This window comes from Carettochelys insculpta, chromosome 1 (genome assembly GCF_033958435.1).
Source record: "Carettochelys insculpta isolate YL-2023 chromosome 1, ASM3395843v1, whole genome shotgun sequence".
NCBI lineage: Eukaryota > Metazoa > Chordata > Testudines > Carettochelyidae > Carettochelys > Carettochelys insculpta.
Window position 1 is genome coordinate 284,119,198 of NC_134137.1, and position 18,377 is coordinate 284,137,574.

The window sequence follows — 18,377 nt, forward strand, 5'->3', positions numbered from 1 at the left end:
CCCCCAGTCTAAACACAGCCTTGATGTCCCTTATTTGCACTTCAAATTTCCCCTTTGCTCTTCAGCTTCACTCTCCTCTAAATCCACCACCCACCTCTCCTTAGCACCCTACCAAATGGCACTGAGCTGCTCAGAGCTGAGTAAATATGTTTGGGCAGCATTTCAGCTGTGCTACTTGGAAAGGGGCTGTAACTTCCTTGTCCCCATGAACCAGTGTTGCATGATGCATAGTGTGAAGTCCATTGGCTCAGTCCCATTGCTGCATCACAGTCCTGTACCATGCTGCAGCGGCCCCAGCAAGCTTAAGGAGAAAATTGCACGACAGTCATGCTTATAGGCCGAAGCTGGGTCTATTCCTATCAAGCAAGGGACTGCCCAACATAGGCTCCAAAGAGTTTACAGTCTAAACAAACAAGGCTCAAAATGGACAGGGAAACAGATGGGGGGAGCATTTTATTTACCATACCCTGCAGATGAGTGGCAGAGCCAGAGGGCTAGAATGCAGAAGTGACCTCAGCCAGGGGCTGGTCATGGAGGAAGCTGCTGATCTGTAGCTACCCTCTTTAGAAGGCACTGATTGTTTTACTATAAAGAGAGCTTGCTAACATTACATAATACAAAAATACATTTACTTTTCAGTAAATGATGGGCTTTGTTTCCTTTATTGTACTTCACTCTGCCATCAGCCCTAAACGCTCAGCACTCGTGAGGCTGGCTTAAAATTGTAAGGTTTTTTTTTAAATAATAATTTGGGTGTCTTTGTCTTTGCCTTGAGTTTTTGAGCCTTTAGGTTATACTTAGGGTGATATTTTCCAGTTTTCCCTCTGCAAGCATGAAGTCTAGAAATTTGGGGGTTGGGGTGAGAGGAGTTGACGTGAAATGAAGGCTCAGATTCTCCTGACTCTCAGTGTTGAGGCTTTAAGAAGAACACCTAATTCTATGACCTTCAGGATAAAACAGTGAGAACTGGCAGCATTGTTTCAGGCAGCTGCTGATCCTGCAGCAAGTTCAGGGTAGGGCCTATTGGCTTCCATGGGGCTCAGCCTGGCTTCAACAATGCACCTGTACGGAGTTTGTTGTAGGTACACGGCTTTCGCTAGGAGGCTGGAAGAGGACAGTGCTGTTTCAGTTGGTGGCTGGTCTCCTTTCTAATTCTCACACGCTGGGCTGTTGTGTTTTGCTGTGTGACCCTGGAGGGCAACCTCTAAACCCCACAGAAAAAGTGTGTTATTAACAAGGACATAAGAAAAATATTTTTATTCTGCTCAGGTGCGAAACTATTTTTAAAGAAAACTCAGATGTTGGGCCTCCTTGTCCAGCTCACATACATATTTGCACATGGAGGGAAGTGACGTCTAGTGCCTAAAGCACAAGGCTGACTATCAGGAGCTGAGCGTTCGAATTGGGCCTCGGGCTTCCTGTGGGACCTTGGGCAAATCGCATGGGGCAACACATCCAGAAATGCCTATTGCCTTTGTAGGGAATGTGGCAGAAGGAATGCAGTGCTGCTAAAGGCTGGGAGAAATGAGTCTCCCAAAGGTCATCTGCATAAGAATGCAAAAGGTGTGCATGTGTGATACCTTTTCAGGCAAAGCCTAATGGGTAGCAAGTAAGCCATGAGATCTGGTCTATTGTAAACATGTAGTTGTAAAATCACAATTTAAGCTGACACTTAATGCGGGAGTTGTAAAATCTCACCAATGCTCTGGGTTGTTGTGGGGGACAGGGCAGTCGCCTTAGCTGTGTAAGACATTGATTACACAGGGCTCCCTGGTTTAAAGCATTGTGAGAGAGAAAAGAAGGGGCACTGGCTGAGTCAGCTTGCTGAGTGCCTGGCCCTGCCTCTGCCTTAGCTATATAGCTGTAAGCCTGGCTTGACTAACCCTCCCCACCTGTTGAAAGGTAGAGCTGGATACTAGGGTTTTTGTGAAACCCCACACTAGAAATACCAAGAGCTGAAATCACAGAGTGGCAGCTGAGGCCACACAGAGCTGAAATCACTGGGTTCTGCCTTAGGGCAGTCCCAAGCAGTGGGGTTAGGACCTGAGGACAACAGCAGGACCAGTGGGTGGCCGGTAGGAGCGGCAGCAGATGACAGCGACTGGCGGGCGGCCGGTAGGAGTGGTGACTGGCAGACGGCTGGTGACAGCAAGGGGAGGCTACAGGCAAGTGGACAGCTAGTATTGCCCTGGTGATGTATCTGTGGGCTTTGGGTTTGGGACTGCACCGCAGAGGGTACACCCTGTAACTGTGTGTGTGTGAAAAAGGGCCAAGAGCCCCAGCAAGAGACTGGGTTCCACTGCATATGGGGATGGTATCTGGGTGAAGGGGGTTTGTCTCTTCTGTGCTGAGATAAACTGCATCTGTCGCTGTAACCTTGGGGTAGGTTATGGTCATTAAACAAGCCATCTCTATCTCAGACTCTGTGCTTGCGGGGGGCTGGGGGGAGAACCGCCTTACAGGCACCCAGCACAGGGGTGAAATTGTCCCAGGCCACTGGGTGGGGGCTCGAGCCGGTTGGTTGTATCCTTGATAGGAAAACCCCACAAGAGTTGAACCCGGCCCTTCTGGCAGGCATCTGGCGTTAACAGAAGGGCTACACCTTCTAGTGCCTTAGGTTGTGGTGCCCAGCCTGAGGCTCCCAGGCTAACACCTCGTTTTCAGAGATGCTGAGCACACATACAAGAGAGCTCAGCGCCCTTCAAAAAAAATCAGGCCCCTGAGTGCCATAAACTGGGCAGCCAGTAATGGAGGAACCCGGTGTTAAGGGTAGGCTTTAGAAAAGGTGGCTCTTCACCTTTATTTTCCTCAGTTTCCCCACCTCTGTGGTGGCAAGAACAACACTGCACAGTGAGGGCTGCCGGGCTTTAATTAATCTTTGAGCTAGAAGGGTGGATAATAGTGGGAAGCGCTGCTACCCTAAGAGGCTGAGATGCCCAAGTGAGGAGGGTGTGAGGATTACCTCAGACAGCACTGGGGGGCGGGGGGGTGGGATGGTAATATTTTGTAGCTAAATTGTCTTTCCTACGTGTCTTTCTGGACAGCTCAGAGGCCTTTCAGCCCAACTGGCAATGGAAGCACCTGCTTAGCCCCACACCACCACCCCCAATCAGCTGGTAGCAGGGCTTGGTGGGTGAGGAGAAGCCTCTTCATGTGGGGAAGAGAACTGTGGCTGGGGCCAGTGGGTGGGGGGAGCTCATGACTTAGTGAGCAAGGGAAATTCATTTCTCTGCTGCCTTGGTAAAGACAAAAATTAGCAACACCCGACGGGCCCCCTCTGCTGCCTTCCACATCATCGCAAGAGATGTTTTCTCATTGCATTTGTTCTTCCGATTCTCTTCCCTCAGGGGACAGGAGGGCACAATGGGCTGCAGAGCGCTCACTCCCTGTCTCGCTCAGCTCTCCCCCTGCCTGCCCTCCCTCGCGCCAGACAGCCTCGGCGGCTTTTGAAAGACAGGCTTAATGGGCTGGAGCTGTTCGGTGGCTCCTGAGACCCGTTTTTGTTTGTTGGTTCCCTCCTTGGAAAGCAGAAAACAAAAAGACTCCGCCAAGAGGGAGTGAGATATGCCGCTGGCTGAGGGGGAAAAGCCCAGTGAGACTTCCCGGCTATTAAGAAAGGCAGTAGAGATTCCTGCCCCTTTAAAGTCAAAAATGGGGACGGGGCAGGAGTGCTGTGCTTGGGGGAGCTCTTGGGCGCTGCGATCCCAGCCGTTCACAGCTGGAAACGGTGCCAGGCTGAGGGGAGTTGTGGGATTCACGGCCTCTGGGGCACCGGAGGTGTTCAGCCAGAGTCACTGCCCAGGCTGGCTACGAGCCCCTCACAGCTGTGCCAGGTCCAGTGCTAGGTGGCGTAGGAAAGTTGGCTATGGGGGCAGCTCTTCTTGCAAGGCCAGCTCAGTACTGCAGCCCAGATCTTGCCCAAGAGGGGGCAGTGTAAGAAGCCAGCGGTTCTCACCAGCAGGTCTGAGGTCTGCACAGCCAGCGTGAGGCCTCAGGGAAGTTACCGGAAGGAAAGGTGCACGAGCAGTGCAGGACACTGTCCCCGGCTCTCACAATTTCACCATGAGGTTTGACACTTTCTCCTGAGGAAGCAAAGGGCTGCAAGGGGAATGTCACTTTGCATTCAAAGGAAGCAGATTTCTCGTCCTCACAGTTGCAGAGAAAAGCTTGAAAATGGAACCTGTGTGTGTCCCAAAGGCTCAGAGACAGGGCCACCAAGAAGAGGACAAAGGGGGCAGCTGCCCCTGGGCCCAAGTGATTTGAAAGGGCCAAGAGCTCATGGCCCCTACTGCAGCTGTGGCAATGGCCAGAGCTCCGGGCCCTTTTCAGTTGCTGCTGGAGCCTTGGCCACTCGGTCCAGGAGGCGCAGAAGGGCTGGCAGGAGGATGTGAACCCCCAACCTGCCCCTTCTGGGAGGGTCTGGAGCTGCCCACCCTTCCCTTCACCTTCCTAGGAGCCTGACATTTCTGTCCCCTGCCCTGCTTGTGGAACCCATACACCAAGCTGGGTTCACTGTCCCAAGTAGTAGTACCGAACACATCTCCTCCACAGCCTTAGCAGGTGCCTGCTGGCTTTTAGTTCAAACTGTAGAGGCTCCTGCACTGTGCTCCAGAGGTTCAACTCTGCCTGTGGCCTGTTACACTCAGAGACTAGAAGACAAATAATAATAATAATAACAAAAGGCTGAAATATACTAAATATTCTAAAAATCCCACATGATTTTAAGCCAGTCTCCTGAATTTTGTGGCCTGGGCTCACGGTTTTTGAGAGCTTGGTGCAGGTGGTCCTGGAGGAGGTTCATAGTTTGCTCTGGTCTCTGCCCCTGCCAGGAGGAGATGATGCTATGGGTTAGTTGGGAGGACGTCAAAACCCCTTTACTGCTTCTTTAGGAATGATTTTTCCCCACTGATGAGCAGCAGTCTTAGCTGGGGATTGGGGGAGGGTGAATAGGGAGGCAAGAAGTGTAAATTAACTGAGAAGAATGTGGTGCTTTGCCTGATTTGGGATTTACATATTGTTTTTTCACGGGGTGTTTCACGGGTTTTAACATTAACATGCCTCACCAAAGCTGCTCCCCGCTATACAGAGGACAGGCAGAGAGACAAAGAAAAGGGGGAAAGAGACATGGCCAGAGAGAAGGGAGATATGAGAGGGGTTTAAACTGTGTCACCCTCATTCCAAATCCCCTGTCCTCGGCAGTATGCTGATCTCTAGAGCTGATGAGGCAAAGTTGTCAAATCACAAGCTACGGCCATTTATACACGGATGCCTGAGGTGCAGCCTTTACATCAAATGGCAAGACGTGGTCATGTACAAGTTGCTTTGGAACAGAGCAGGAAGAGCACCACTAGACATTCAAAACAAGAGAAGAATGTGGGGATGGCAAGGCCAAACTCTCAGAAAACTATCATCCAGCACAGTCCATCAAGCTCTCAAATGGAGCCTGCAAGGAAAACGCAAAAGAGGAAGACCTTGGGCAATGTGGAGAAGGTCTACTGAGACTGAAGGATGACAACGGGGGTACTCCTGTAGCCAGCTAGAAGGTTTGTCCCAAGACAGAGTGAAGCGGAGGAGACACAGGTGACCTATGCTCCATGCAGAGTACAAGGGTTTAAGTCAAGTCAAGTCACATTCTGGTCTAATTACCTGACAGCAGCTCCTCTGAGGAGCTAAGTGGAAATGAGAGCAGAATTTGGCTCTTGAAACTAATGGAGGCCCCCTGACAAGAAGAGCTGGAAGGAGGTGCATGGGCAGAGCTGTGTGCGAGGAGGCCAGGCCAGTGGGAGCAGGAGATGTAGGTCAGGACTGAAGTGGATTGGCAGAGCTGTGCGGGGGGTAGGGAAGACAAGAATAAAAGAGCAGGGGTGCTGCGGAGTATTTAGGATGGATTGTGCCTGGCAGGCTGGGCGGGAGGGGGCCAGGACCGGGGTGGTAGAGGGGATGCTGCAGGCCAGAAATGAGGGGCACTGGTGGAGCTGCAGAAGGGAATGGGCTCACAGAAGGCTGCTGCAGGGCCGGGTGGAGGTTCAGGAGCATGAGGCAAGGCTGGTGCTGGAAGACTAGGCATGCCATAGGTCAGAGCTGTGTGGGGATCTCACACCCAGAATAGCAGGGGCTGAGGTGCACTGTCAGAGCTACAGAGGGGACAGGAGGAACAAGGGATGGTTGTGAGCACCTGCCTGCTCACTACCCAACTCAGGCTCGCTTTCCTGAGCCCACACGTCACAAACAAGAAGAGGGAGAGAGAAAGATGCTTCCTTGGAGGGATGTGGCAGGTTGTCTGAGCTGTCAGGACTTGTTAGCCTCCACCTGTGACCAGGGAGATACATGCGCCATGACACAGGCTGCCAGGAAGGAGAAAAACAGCAAATACAGTGGCAATGTGGGTTGCCCTCCAGCAGCTGCGAGGCGCACCTTCCTGCCCTTCCCTGTCCGGTCCCTGGGGTTTTCTTTTAACAAGGGGGCTGGCACAGTGACGGATGTGCTGCTACTTGGAGTAAGGTAGACATCCTGGGATGCTTGTTACTATCTCCATAAAACTCCATTAAACTGCAGCAAGGGAGGTTTAGGTTGGACATTAGGAAAAAGTTCCTAACTTTCGGGGTGGTCAAACACTGGAATAAGCTGCCAAGGGAGGTTGTGGAATCTCCATCGCTGGAGATATTTAAGAACAGGTTAGACAGATGTCTATCAAGGATGGTTTAGACAGTACTTGGTCCTGCCATTGGGGCAGGGGGCTGGACTTGATGGCCTCTCGAGGTCCCTTCCAGTCCTAGTGTTCTATGATTCTATAACCCTCCCTTCCCCCACTCTCTGTGAGGCCAACGTTCCCTGAGCATCTGCCCTGAGGCAGCCCAGCCTCACAATTTTGGGGTTCCAAATTGACAGAGGATAATTAGATCGTGAGCCAATTCCCCCCACCAGTACCCTCCACCCACCCACATACCACCCCATACACATCATTTTTGCTGCTGGAGGAGCACCTGCCTGTTGATTGTTTCTTCTCTGACTGATGCTGCTGCCAGAAAGGGAGACCTGTCCAGTGTGTTAGCTCCAGGGTTTTCATTTGCTGTGGGGTCCCCTTTGGGGGCCTGTTACTATTTGGATTCTGGGAAGTGAGCAGGGGCGGGGGTGCAGGTCAGAGGTGTAAAACAGGGGAACCAGAGAGGGACGCTGAGCAGAGAACCCCAGACAGCGCCCACTGCTCCTCAAAGCCTTTTGGGGCCTGTTGAGCTGATTGGAAAGAGGCTCTACACAATGGTGTTTCCAAGAGGGTTGGTTTGTATCTCTACAATACTGCTTGCATGCATGCCGCATCACGAGTCTCAAGCTATTTCATATGGCAAAGCGTTTCTTCTCATGGGCCTCCCCCGACCAGCCATTTGATCCTAACCTCACATCTTCCCTGTGGCAACTGTACTTCTTGGTTACATGGAAATACAGCATTTGGACAGATCTGAGCAGACAAGACGAAAATGAACTCCCTTTAATGTGATTGGGGGCGGCTGCCTAGTTGTGCCCCCCCCGGTTTGTCTCTGTGCTGTTTGTTTCCTCTGCCTGCGTACAGGATGTCATGTTTGTTAGGACCAAATCTCCCTTTGACGCTTGCAGCTGTGCTAATCTTTCAAGGTCACTCTGCACTTTGGTTTTGTCCAGTGTTCCCTGTAAGCCGAGCGCTTGGGTGGCCGCCCAGGAGAGAGTCAGGTGCCGCCCAGCTGAGTAGCGGTGCGCCCACAGCCGGCAGCCTGCATTTTTGTTGGTGATGCACATCCTCACAGAGCTTTATGCACACGACATGATTTATTCTGCCCATGGATGGAAAAACTTAGAGCGAACGCAGGTTCTGTCCCCTCAGATTGGGTGCTGTCCTGCAAATGTGATCACAGATGAATTTACGCAAAAAAACCCAAGGCGAGACCCTGAGAGAGGTAATGCTCCCACTCGCTGGGCACACAGAGGTTTGTTATTTTGAACAGGTAAGGCCAAAATGTGCTCCGGTGCCATTGCCCTCAGTGGCACTGTTTGGAAACTGACACGTAGCTCTCTCCTATTTTACCAAAGCAGGGCTGCACCCCACCTGGGAGAACTCTGTGGCCCACAGTGTGAGATCCACATGTCCAGTTGTTGGCAAGTCAACTTTCCCTAGCTTTTCTTTCTGTTATGTGCCATTGGCACTGGTCAGTGTTCAGCTAGGAGACCAAGTGCCACTGGATGTAATGCGGAGGTCTCAGTCGGTAGCTCTCTTTTCCCTCTGGCTCAGCACTGCACCAATGTCCCCATGTGATGTAAGCGGAAGGGGGAAGAGGACGGCTGAGGTGCTGTCTCTCAGCTAAGGTGTGCAAATGAACTCTTGACCACTCCTGGTCATTAAAATCCCCTGGGGAGTCTTTGCTTGGGTAGGGAGGTACCACTTGGTGTTCTAGATCTCAAGTCTTACCTGGGTAATTATCTTCCGCCTTCCTAAACTCTTCCTGAGGGACCATTAGGATTCTTCTCCACTTCCTGTCCTAAATAGCTGGGTGGAGGTGTGCTCAGTTAAAGAGTTCCCAAGTTGTGGTTGCATCGCATCCTCGAAGGAGCTGCATTTCCCTTGTGGGCGAGGTGAACTGGTCCATCCAGTAGGCACCATCCGTGAGCAAAGTGCACCGGGGTCTGTTTGGACGAGTGAAATGATACTTCCGAAAGCTCCCTGCCTTGGGTTGAATGTAAAGCGCTCCTGTGCCTGGGTTCTGCTGCACTCTGCCATCTTGCCAAGGTGCTGAGAGAGGCGGCGCAGTTCTCAGAGGCTGCAGAGTGGCTGGACTGAGACATTCTTCAGTGTACCCACCAGTGAGGTAAGGGGACGCTCGCTTTGCTGTCTTCCCTGGGTGCACCAATCCATACCTCCGCCCGATCTAACCCGTTATTAGTGGATTCCTCTGTGGCCCCCGCACCTCGCAGCCTGGCAGTTGGACTCGCTGCCGGTGTGGTGTGTCTCACCCATCACCATGCCTGAGACTTGAGCCTGGGACTGATGCAGAGTCCGTAACCAGGCTTGAACAAGGGAGCTGACGCTGCCTCTGCCTTCCCAGGCTCAGGGTGTGCGGGTCGGGGGTTTGAGCCCATGGATGCCGTGTTCCTTGCCAGGCCTTGCAGGGGACGGGCTGCCCTGTGGTAGCTGCTCACAGACCGGTGCTTTAATTAGAAGTTAATTGCTGCTGACACTGCCCATCCAGGGGAGATGACTCTTGTGTCTCTAACGGCCTGGGCCCATGACAACACTAGAGCAAATCAGCAGCGACAGGGGAGAGCAGCAGTGGAAACCAACGCTCTTGTAAATGTGCTCCAAGAGATACAGAACGAGCGAGAGCTGCAGCATCTCTTGCCTCTTGACCCATTTAGAGCCGGGATCAGTGACGGAGGGAGACAGCAGTAGTGTGAAAACGCCTCCCACAGCCTTTTCCTAAATAAGCTGGGGGAGCAAGGCTGGTGCTATCACTTCCCTAGCTGGGGCTGGAGGGGGCTGGCAGCTCCCACGTCCAGTGCTCCTGCTCTATTTCCAGTGCCTCCTGAGCAAGCTCCCTCTGCCCCCTCTTATGCTCCGGGGCACTTCCTGAGAGCAATGTCCCTCAGTACGCCTGGGCCCTACCTTCCACCACCACTGCCTGCTGGGCCGGGGAACTGAGAACTCTCAGAGGAGAACCCTCCCGCACCACACCCCAAGTGAAAGCAGAAGCACGGCACATAGCCGCATGGGCAGAAATGTGTCCTCCTGTAGTGTGTGTGGGGGGTCTACACTGGAGCTGATCCCCTAGTTAGGCACTTGGGCTGAAGGGCCATGGGGGTAGGCATTACAGTAAGGTCCCCACACTCACAAACTTAATGTTTGCGAATTCAATTATTCGCGAGTGGCTGTTTGAGGCTGCCACTTTCCAGGGCCCCAGACAGGAGCGCCAGCAGCCGCTGCTTCCCCAGGGCCCCAGGCAGGAGCGCCGGTGGCCACCGCTTCTGTGGGGCTCCGAGCCTTCCCTCCACCCCCACCCTGGTATTCATGAAAATCGACATTCAGGAGGGTTCTGAACACAGAACCGTTGCAAATGTTGAGACCCTACTGTAGATACAAAACCTCAGATAGGCAGTGGTTTTCTGTCAACAGCACATCACTGGCACAGCGGCCACACTCGGTGTTTCAATAACATGTCACAGACATTAACCCAGCCAGGTCAGTGGTGTTACCTCTGTTCTGCAGATAAGGAAACCGAGGCACAGAGCCTTTAAGCATTTTGCCCCATGGAATCAGCGGCAGTGTCTGGGTTAGAAGGCAGGTGTCCCTGGCACCCAGCCATAGCCCACCGCAGACTATGCTACCTTGCAATATAAGTTGAAGCTGCTCAGATAAATTAAACTGTCATCCTCTCCCAGCCCAGAATCATCTGGACACCCTACGCTAGGGTCTCTGGGGGAATCTTTGCCATTATCCCCACAGAGGTTACCTTTTACTTCTGACAGGAAAATGATGCCCGTCCCACTCAGGACGTTCCCCTTACCCTAGGGGCTCAAGGAGGGCAGCAGCAGATGGTGAATCTGGAAGCGGGAGTGGACCCCTAAGACAACTCCAATTCTCAGCTGGAGGTTGGTGCATTACAAAGCTGGGTCTGGTACTTGGGAGTTCACGGCTACATTCCACAGCTGGCTGGAGGCAGGGACACGGCGGGGTGTCTGGTGTGGGGGATGCGGCAGAGGGTAGCAGGACACTTTGGCTGTTCAAAGGGGTGGATAGGAAGGGGGTGAGTGATTCTGTAGCAGGGACACTTGGCTGGAGGGGATTTCTGGGGGGAGTCAGGCAGCTAGGAATGGGCCAGGCCAGGGCACTGATGGGGCAGCAGCAGATAGAGTCAAAAGAGGCCCTTGGAAAGGCAAGTTACTGGCTGGTGGGGGCTATTGTTCGTATTCTAGCAGCATCCAGCATGTGCTAGGTGCTGCACAAACCCAGGAAGTGGGGTCTGTGCCCTGCAGAGGTTCTGGACAAATCCCCAGCCGGGACAGAGAAGTTGGAGCTGTTGTGTGGAGGGGATTAGGGAAGCTTCCAGGTGCAGGGCCATGTGGCTGTGATGGGAAGTGGGAGGGCGTGCACAGAGATGAGCCTTGTCCAATGCGGAACCCTCCTTCCCCATGTAAACCCACCCAGACCACTGGCGGGACACACCAGAGCAGTGGGGGAAGGCCGATGGCTCCCGCCTTCCCGCTGGCTGCTGGGGTCCCGCTGCTGTTACCAGGCAACAGGATCACTCTCCTCAGCGAGCTGTCAGAACCCGTTAGGCACAACCGGAGACCTGCCGCTTCCCAGAGGGGGCTTCTCTTTGCTGCTGCTCCAGTTGCCACGTTGGATCTTGTGTGGAGCCTGCTTGGTGTTGGGATGGGAACTTGGGCTGGTGGGGGGAGAGCAGGAAGGAGGGGCTCGAGGCATGGGCTGGGGGCAAAGCAGCCCCCCCGCCCCAGCGCCCACCAAATCCTCCCAGAGAATGCCGGGCTTCTTTCCAAGTCACTGGAGCCCGTGACTGATGTCGCCTGTGGCGAGAGGAACACACACAAACACACCCCCTCCGTACGCTGAACACGCGGAGCGGCACACAGCCAGAGCCAGTCAGCCGGAAACAACAACCAGGCAGGGCTGGGAAACGAACTACACACCCTGCAGGGAGCCAGCCGCACCCCCCCCGGGGAAAGGCACTAGCTCCTGCTCTCCAGCAGGTGCAGGATCAGTTCCCCTGGTGCCGGGGGAGAGCTGGAATGCAGGAGCCACCTGGCAGCAGAGACGTAAAAACCTGAACGCAGCTATGACCACATCCGACCAGCCCCGCTCTGCCTGCCATCCGGGCTGGGGCCTTCAGCGCTTGCCATCGCCAGCAGGTCAGCGCCCGACATTTCATGCCATTCCCACTTCAGTGCCTGACAGCTCAATGCATTAAGAGGAAGTGAAGGTTGAGAGAATACATGAGGGATTTAGGGTAACACACGCTGACAGGGATCTTGGAAACATCCCCAAAACAAGTAACAAACCCAGGAAAATTCAGAGTTAAGGACAGAAACTCATGTTCAGACAAGAAACACACAACCGGGGCACCCAAAGATCCTTAACTCTGCTCTCCAGCGACACCACGCAAAAACCATACCATTGTGATCAGTGCCTTACAAGCTCACCATCTCAGATTGGATTAAACTGGTTCTTCATGGCATAGTCGGATTCCCCACCCACTTTTCTACTTATAGTATCACTACAGGGCAGAGTCCATGTTGTTTCCTTTTTTTAAATGATTACAATCTTAATATACAGTCAATAAGAGACCCAAGGAGAATGTTACCAGGCAGTTATTCAAAAGGTTTAAAGATATGTAATATATCATCAGTCTTCTTTTTTCTTTCAATTTTTAAGGTCAGATTGGCTCATGTGGTTTGCCTGTTTTGCCCCACTCTAGGGCAAGACAGGGTGGATAAAATACTGGCCAATGACATTAGCTTGTATGCACGTGAAACCTGGACAAAACCATGAGCGTCATTCGAAGGCACTTGCCCAATATCATCGACACTGCCTCAGGAGAATCTTCGGTGTCTCTTGGGAGGATAGGCACACGCACACGAGTGTCCTGGAAGAGTCGAACATGACCAGCATTGAAGCCATTATTGGTCATCAACAACTTAGTTGGACTGATCACGTGGTTCGGACGTCTGATCAGCGCCTCCCAAAATAGCTTCTGTTTTCTGAGTGGGAGGAAGGACAGAGGAGCGCTGGGGGCCGGCGGAAGTGCTTTAAGGACTTGCTGAAGGAGAACCTTGCCCAAGACCATCTCCAGTGGGGAATGCTAATCCGTGAGGGTGTGGCACACTCTGAGAGGGTGTGCCACACATCTGCTGTAGTGCAGATGAGGAGAGGCGGAGAAGAAGAAAAGAGCATCCACCCCCCTCTAACAGCTACCAACCCTGCCTCTTGTGTGATAAGAGCTGCGGCTCCAGAACTGGGCTGGTCAGCCATCAAAGGACTCGCAGATAGGAAGGTGACAAGGGTGACATGAAGACTCATTATCGAGTGATGGCCGAGACAGTTGCTTTTGTATTTCTGACTCCCTCCTGTCCCCCACATTTCCCTGTATGCTCACCACACATGCATGCACATACACAGGGACACACACAGAACCTCCCCACACACACACACCAGCTACCTCCTCTTGTCCTTTGGTGTGTATATCTGGGGAAAATAGGTAGTTTTTCAGTGAAATACTGACCATTAATGGGCATTTTTTCACTCTTTTCCACAACTGAGAGTTTATTTCTTAGCAAAGGCTGATAAATAACATCTTCTCCTTCAGAAAAACTTGCCAAGAATTTCATATATTCAAAATAGCTGAGAACTCTACTCTGGATAGAACTGAGCCAGGCAATCTGCCCTCTGTTAACATCCCCCTCTTTCAAAATGGCCACCACCATCCATCTCCCATGCTTTACAGTGGGACTTGAGACCACAAGATGGCCTCAGAGAAGACTGTGGACCTCTGTGTTGTCAGAAAGCAAAGAAGAACACTGTGAGGGGCAGGTGAATGGTGGTGGCCATCTTTTCTATGGGTAGCTCGTGTCTTTAATCCTGCTGAGAACAGTAGGAGACAATAGTAGCCATTTCGAAAGAGGGCAGTCCTTGGTGGAATTCTCTGAAGAACATTTATCCCCCTCAGCAGCCGCAGGAAAAACTTTCAGTCATGAGGAATAGCAGCAAAAAATGAACTTTCATCCTAAAGAAAATGTTGGCATGTGGCTTATACATAAGATTTTGGTGAGTTTTAGATGTGTGAGAAGTTTGAAGAGTCTGTGCTATTCTGTAACTGAGATTGCTCAGGACCCAAAAAAAAAAGAGTGTGATACCCAGTGCTAAAGTTCTTAAAAGACTCATTACAATTAATGTTAATTTCTGAACCAATGAGCTTGTTTATCTGGAACTCCTCAACAACAAAAAGAAAGAAAGTCATTCTTTTCTTAAAGAGTAATTGCTCTAGCTTTCATGCATGGTATTCTTCCTTCGTAAGAGACACGCTGAACCCCAGCTTAAATGTAAAACTCAATTCAGTCTTCACTGTGGAGTTAACTGGTACCTCCATCATATCTCTAGACTTTGCTATAGCACTTTTTGTCCCAAAGCCCTTTCTAGACTCCTGATCTCTGAAAAGAAGTGGCTTCTATGAGGTAGACAAGGGGTGTGCAAAGTGTGGGGGGCATGAAATTTCATAAGGGTGGTGCAGCACTGGGTCTCAGGTTCATCCATCCATTACAAATGTTGAAATACGTTACTGTTTCTATGTGTGTGTATTCACATTTACATGCCGATTAATGAAGCTTTTACATTCTACAGGCTTATCTTCTCACACTTGCCGAAAGGGTTTGCTTTTTTCCATATGAACATAATTGAAATGTCCATCGGTTTGGAGTACGTTAGACAGGTTGGGGTGTGGGGTAGTGCTTGCTAATTGCAAGGACGAAAAGTGGGGCCTGGGGTAAAAAATTTGCTTCCCTCCTGGTGTAAACAGGAACAACTCTTTACCAGTGCACAGCCACGCCACAGTTTGGGGAAGGAAGAGAAGAAGACATCCACGTGATTGAAACTTCACGCGGGAATTTAGGTTGACACATTGCATTTATCTAGGTTGGAACTAGGCTGGGACACTTGATTATAACACTCTGCCTTCTGAAAAGTCCCAGGGGACATCTAATTACCATGAGTGGGCAGGATCTTGGTTTTAGGTCTCATCTGAAAGACAGTACCTCCAGCAATGCAGTACCATCTGCACCACTCTGAGGTGTTGCATCTGTGCTGAGAAGAGTGAAGCTAAATCACCAACACGACTTCCTGCAGCTTCTGCGTTTTCTCGAGGGTTTCCCATCCAAACACTGAACAGGCCAGCGACCGACCCAGCTACACCCAGGGATCTGTGATCACAACTCAGGCTACTCCTATGCAGTCAAAATGCTGTTCTAGCTGTTCCCTGCTCTCACCCCTTGCTTGTATATACATTTGGTTTTCATACAGTTCAGTGTTTCGAGAACAGCACCAACTCAAGCTCCTGCACTCATTTCTCTCTCCAAATTCACGCTGTGATCCTCCCAGCTGCTTCCTCCCCCTCCCCGTCTCCCTCCCCCAGTTACTGAAAACTGGACCCTCTGCAAGACCATCGATCTGTGCTTAAAATAGCCTCCAGGATTCGAGAATATCCAGCAAGCTGCAGCAGCCAGACACCGGAGCCGGCAGGAGCAAGACATCTTCCTACCGCCAGCATGAAGGGCACAGTCTGCCCCTTCCCGGGAGGTACTGCTCTCAGGGGTGCTTGGCAGAAAGGATTTCTTAATATTTTTTAAAAACTCTCCTGTGCGCATACACCTCACAGTTAGCTCTCAGTCCCACCGCAGGGCAAAGGCCTCTCCAGTGCTCTCCTATCCAACGATTCCTCACAGCCCCACTACAGGACTTCAGTGTGGCTACCATCCTTCACCACTCCTGGCACATGTGGCTGGCGAGAGCATGGCCCCCTGCTCTTATCCAGCTGGCCTCTACCATCTGCACTACCAAGGACATCCTTACTTTGCTCAGTGCCGTTGCGCTGCCAGACTTGCAGTCACTCCTCTTTGGGGAACAAAGTATTTTCTCGTGTGTTAGAGCTCGCGCCTTCTGCCCTCTACCCACACTTCCTTGCATCTCTTTCTCCCCTGTACGTTTTCCTTTACCTTCAGCCCCAAAGCACATCACACCCTTGTGCTACTGCAAGAACTAGGGTTGAAATAAGTGGTTTGAGCCTTGGCCTTGTAAACCCAGGACTGTGAGCTCAATCCTTGAGGAGGCCATTTACTGGTCCGGGGCAAAGAGATTTAAAAAAAAAAAAAATCTGTCCGGGACAGTGCTGGGTCCTGCCAAAGGGCAGGGGGCTGGACTCAGTGACCTTCTGAGGTCCATCCCAGCTGTCTGAGATGCATATAAAAAAATTTAAGGGCACATCTGCTGCTGTCATTATGGGAGATGGGGGGTGTGGGCTGCAGAGACCAAAGTTCGCCCTATGCTTTAGGAAGTGGATTCTGATGGCGGGGAAACTGGCTGCAACAGACTGCAGTTCACAGCAGATTCACTTGCTGTGTTATGCACAAGTTAAATCTGGAGGGAGAAATGAGGGACCTTTGTGGGGTGATGTGTGGATCAGCAGGAGTACTGCAGGTTGAGCATGAAAGTCCTTGGAAGCAAGGATAGCTCAGTGGTTTGAGCATTAGCCTGCAAAATTCAGAGTTGTGAGCTTAATCCTTGAGGGGGCCATTTAGGGAGCTGGGCAAAATGGGGCAGCGGGGTGGGGGGAAGGCATGGTGCTTTGTCCTGCCAAGAGGGCAGGGGACTGGACCTGACGGCCCCATGAAGGCCCTACCGGCTCTATGAGAGGTGTATCTTAGCAGTGCAGCGTGGAGAGTCCCAGCTATCAAATAACCAGGCTGGAATGCAGGTCAAATACTGTGCCTTGCAGAAAAGTACTACCGAATTCAACAGGGTCCATTGGAAAATGCTGTAAAAAGCCAGATTTCTTGCCAGTGCAAACTGGCACGTTCTTGGCACGGGGTGGATTTCCCTCAGCTGAGGGTCTGGCCTACAGAATTTCACAGCCACTTCTACCTTTTCTTAGCCATCCTATAGGAAGGATGTGATTAAATGCCACATAACGTCTTATTACAGAAAGGGTAGAATTAAATTCTATAGGACTTTGCCACGAGGGAAGAGCAGGACATACACAACCTGGACCAAAAAGAAGACCTGGCATTGTCTTTGTAAGTGAATGGCGGTGGACTCTCCGTGGAGCCCTCCAGAGAAGAACTGGAGCAATAACTCCTTTGCATACACCTCTGGTGCATTGGGTGAGAAGAGGAAAGCCTCAGCTGGATTCCTGTGTCCAGATGAACGAAGCTCTGGGGTCAGTCCCTGGCAGGAGAGTACCTGGAACCGATTCCTGTCGTCTTTCTGAGGATCAGCCCCAGCCTGCCCAGAGAACAGCATTTATCAGTGCCCTCATAAATGTGTCCAATATCCTCTTCCACTTCCCCAGACCCTGCTTTTCTGCAGAGACATACAAGCTGCAATGCTGTGAGAGACCTGTACAGTCCAGTATTATGCCTCCTGGTCCCTCTTGTCTAGTATCTTGTCTCCGACAGTGGCCAATGCCAGATGCCCATAGCCATTTGCATGTGTCATTCATCAACAACTGGATCACTCCTCTCTGTCCTTAATGGGAAGAGAAAGGAGGACTATCTCACCGCCAGCCACAGAGGACAGCAAGAACAGAGTGCATTGCTCCTGGGCAACAATCCAAGTTGCCGCAGGCAGAAAGGGTCAGTCCCTTTTCAACACAGCACACCAACACTGGCCCAGACACGCTCCCCCTAAATCTGCCTGTCGCCTTGGCTCACTTCAGGAGTCAGGAAGGATTTGTGTCACTCCAAAAGGCCCACCCCTCCCCCACTCCCACACCAGGGCCCCTCCATCTAGTCCGGTTCTTACATCAGCCTGTGGCTCTTCCGCGGTGGGTGGTGGGAGGCAAAAAAGAGTCACCAAGTGGGCTGATGACCTTGCAAGCAGAAAACAGGGATCCAGGTTGTTTCTGCTTGTAAATTAACCCTTCAAACTCAAAGGCCCAGTAGAGCTGGCCGGTCATCTGACTTCTGTGGCCTTGCCATGGTAGCGTTGGAGGAGCTCACAGACACAGCGAAAGGCACTCTGACAGCACCCCAGCACAGTCCCACCCCCCCAACAGACCGAGAGCGGAGCACCGGAAAGCCAAGTGCCACACGGGGGATGTGCGGCTCAGTAGAGAACTGAGTGCGGATTTCGCAGCTCCCAGTGCGGTGCCTTCGGACCAGCTGTTCTGGGGTGGTTCTCATCTGAGGGATGAGCACTGCTGGGCCTCTTCTGTCTCTCCCACTCAGCACCTGAGTGAGACCCTATCCATCTCCTGGGCTCTGCCTCCATTTCATGTGGGCACACCTAGGCTAAGAACAGCAGACTAGCTCCTTTACCTTGATGTAGCCTAGTTAGGAGGCTATAGTCTGCATATACCCTGAGAAACAGGGTATCCCCTTGGTCCCAGTGGGCAGACAGCCTCACACCTGCACCGGGGTACCAACAAGAAGCCCACAATGGGGCTCTACCATGTCTCGTGGGAGACTAGTCCAGTGATCATTAACACTCTTGCTCAGCAAATCTTTCCTGACATCCAGCTTCCCCTTTGCTCAGTTTCAGTCTGTTTCTCCCAGCCAGTTCCTCTCCCTCCTTGTTAGACACTCACAGGCTCTGGTCATGGCCTCTCCGAGTTATCGTGTCACCAGGGCACAGC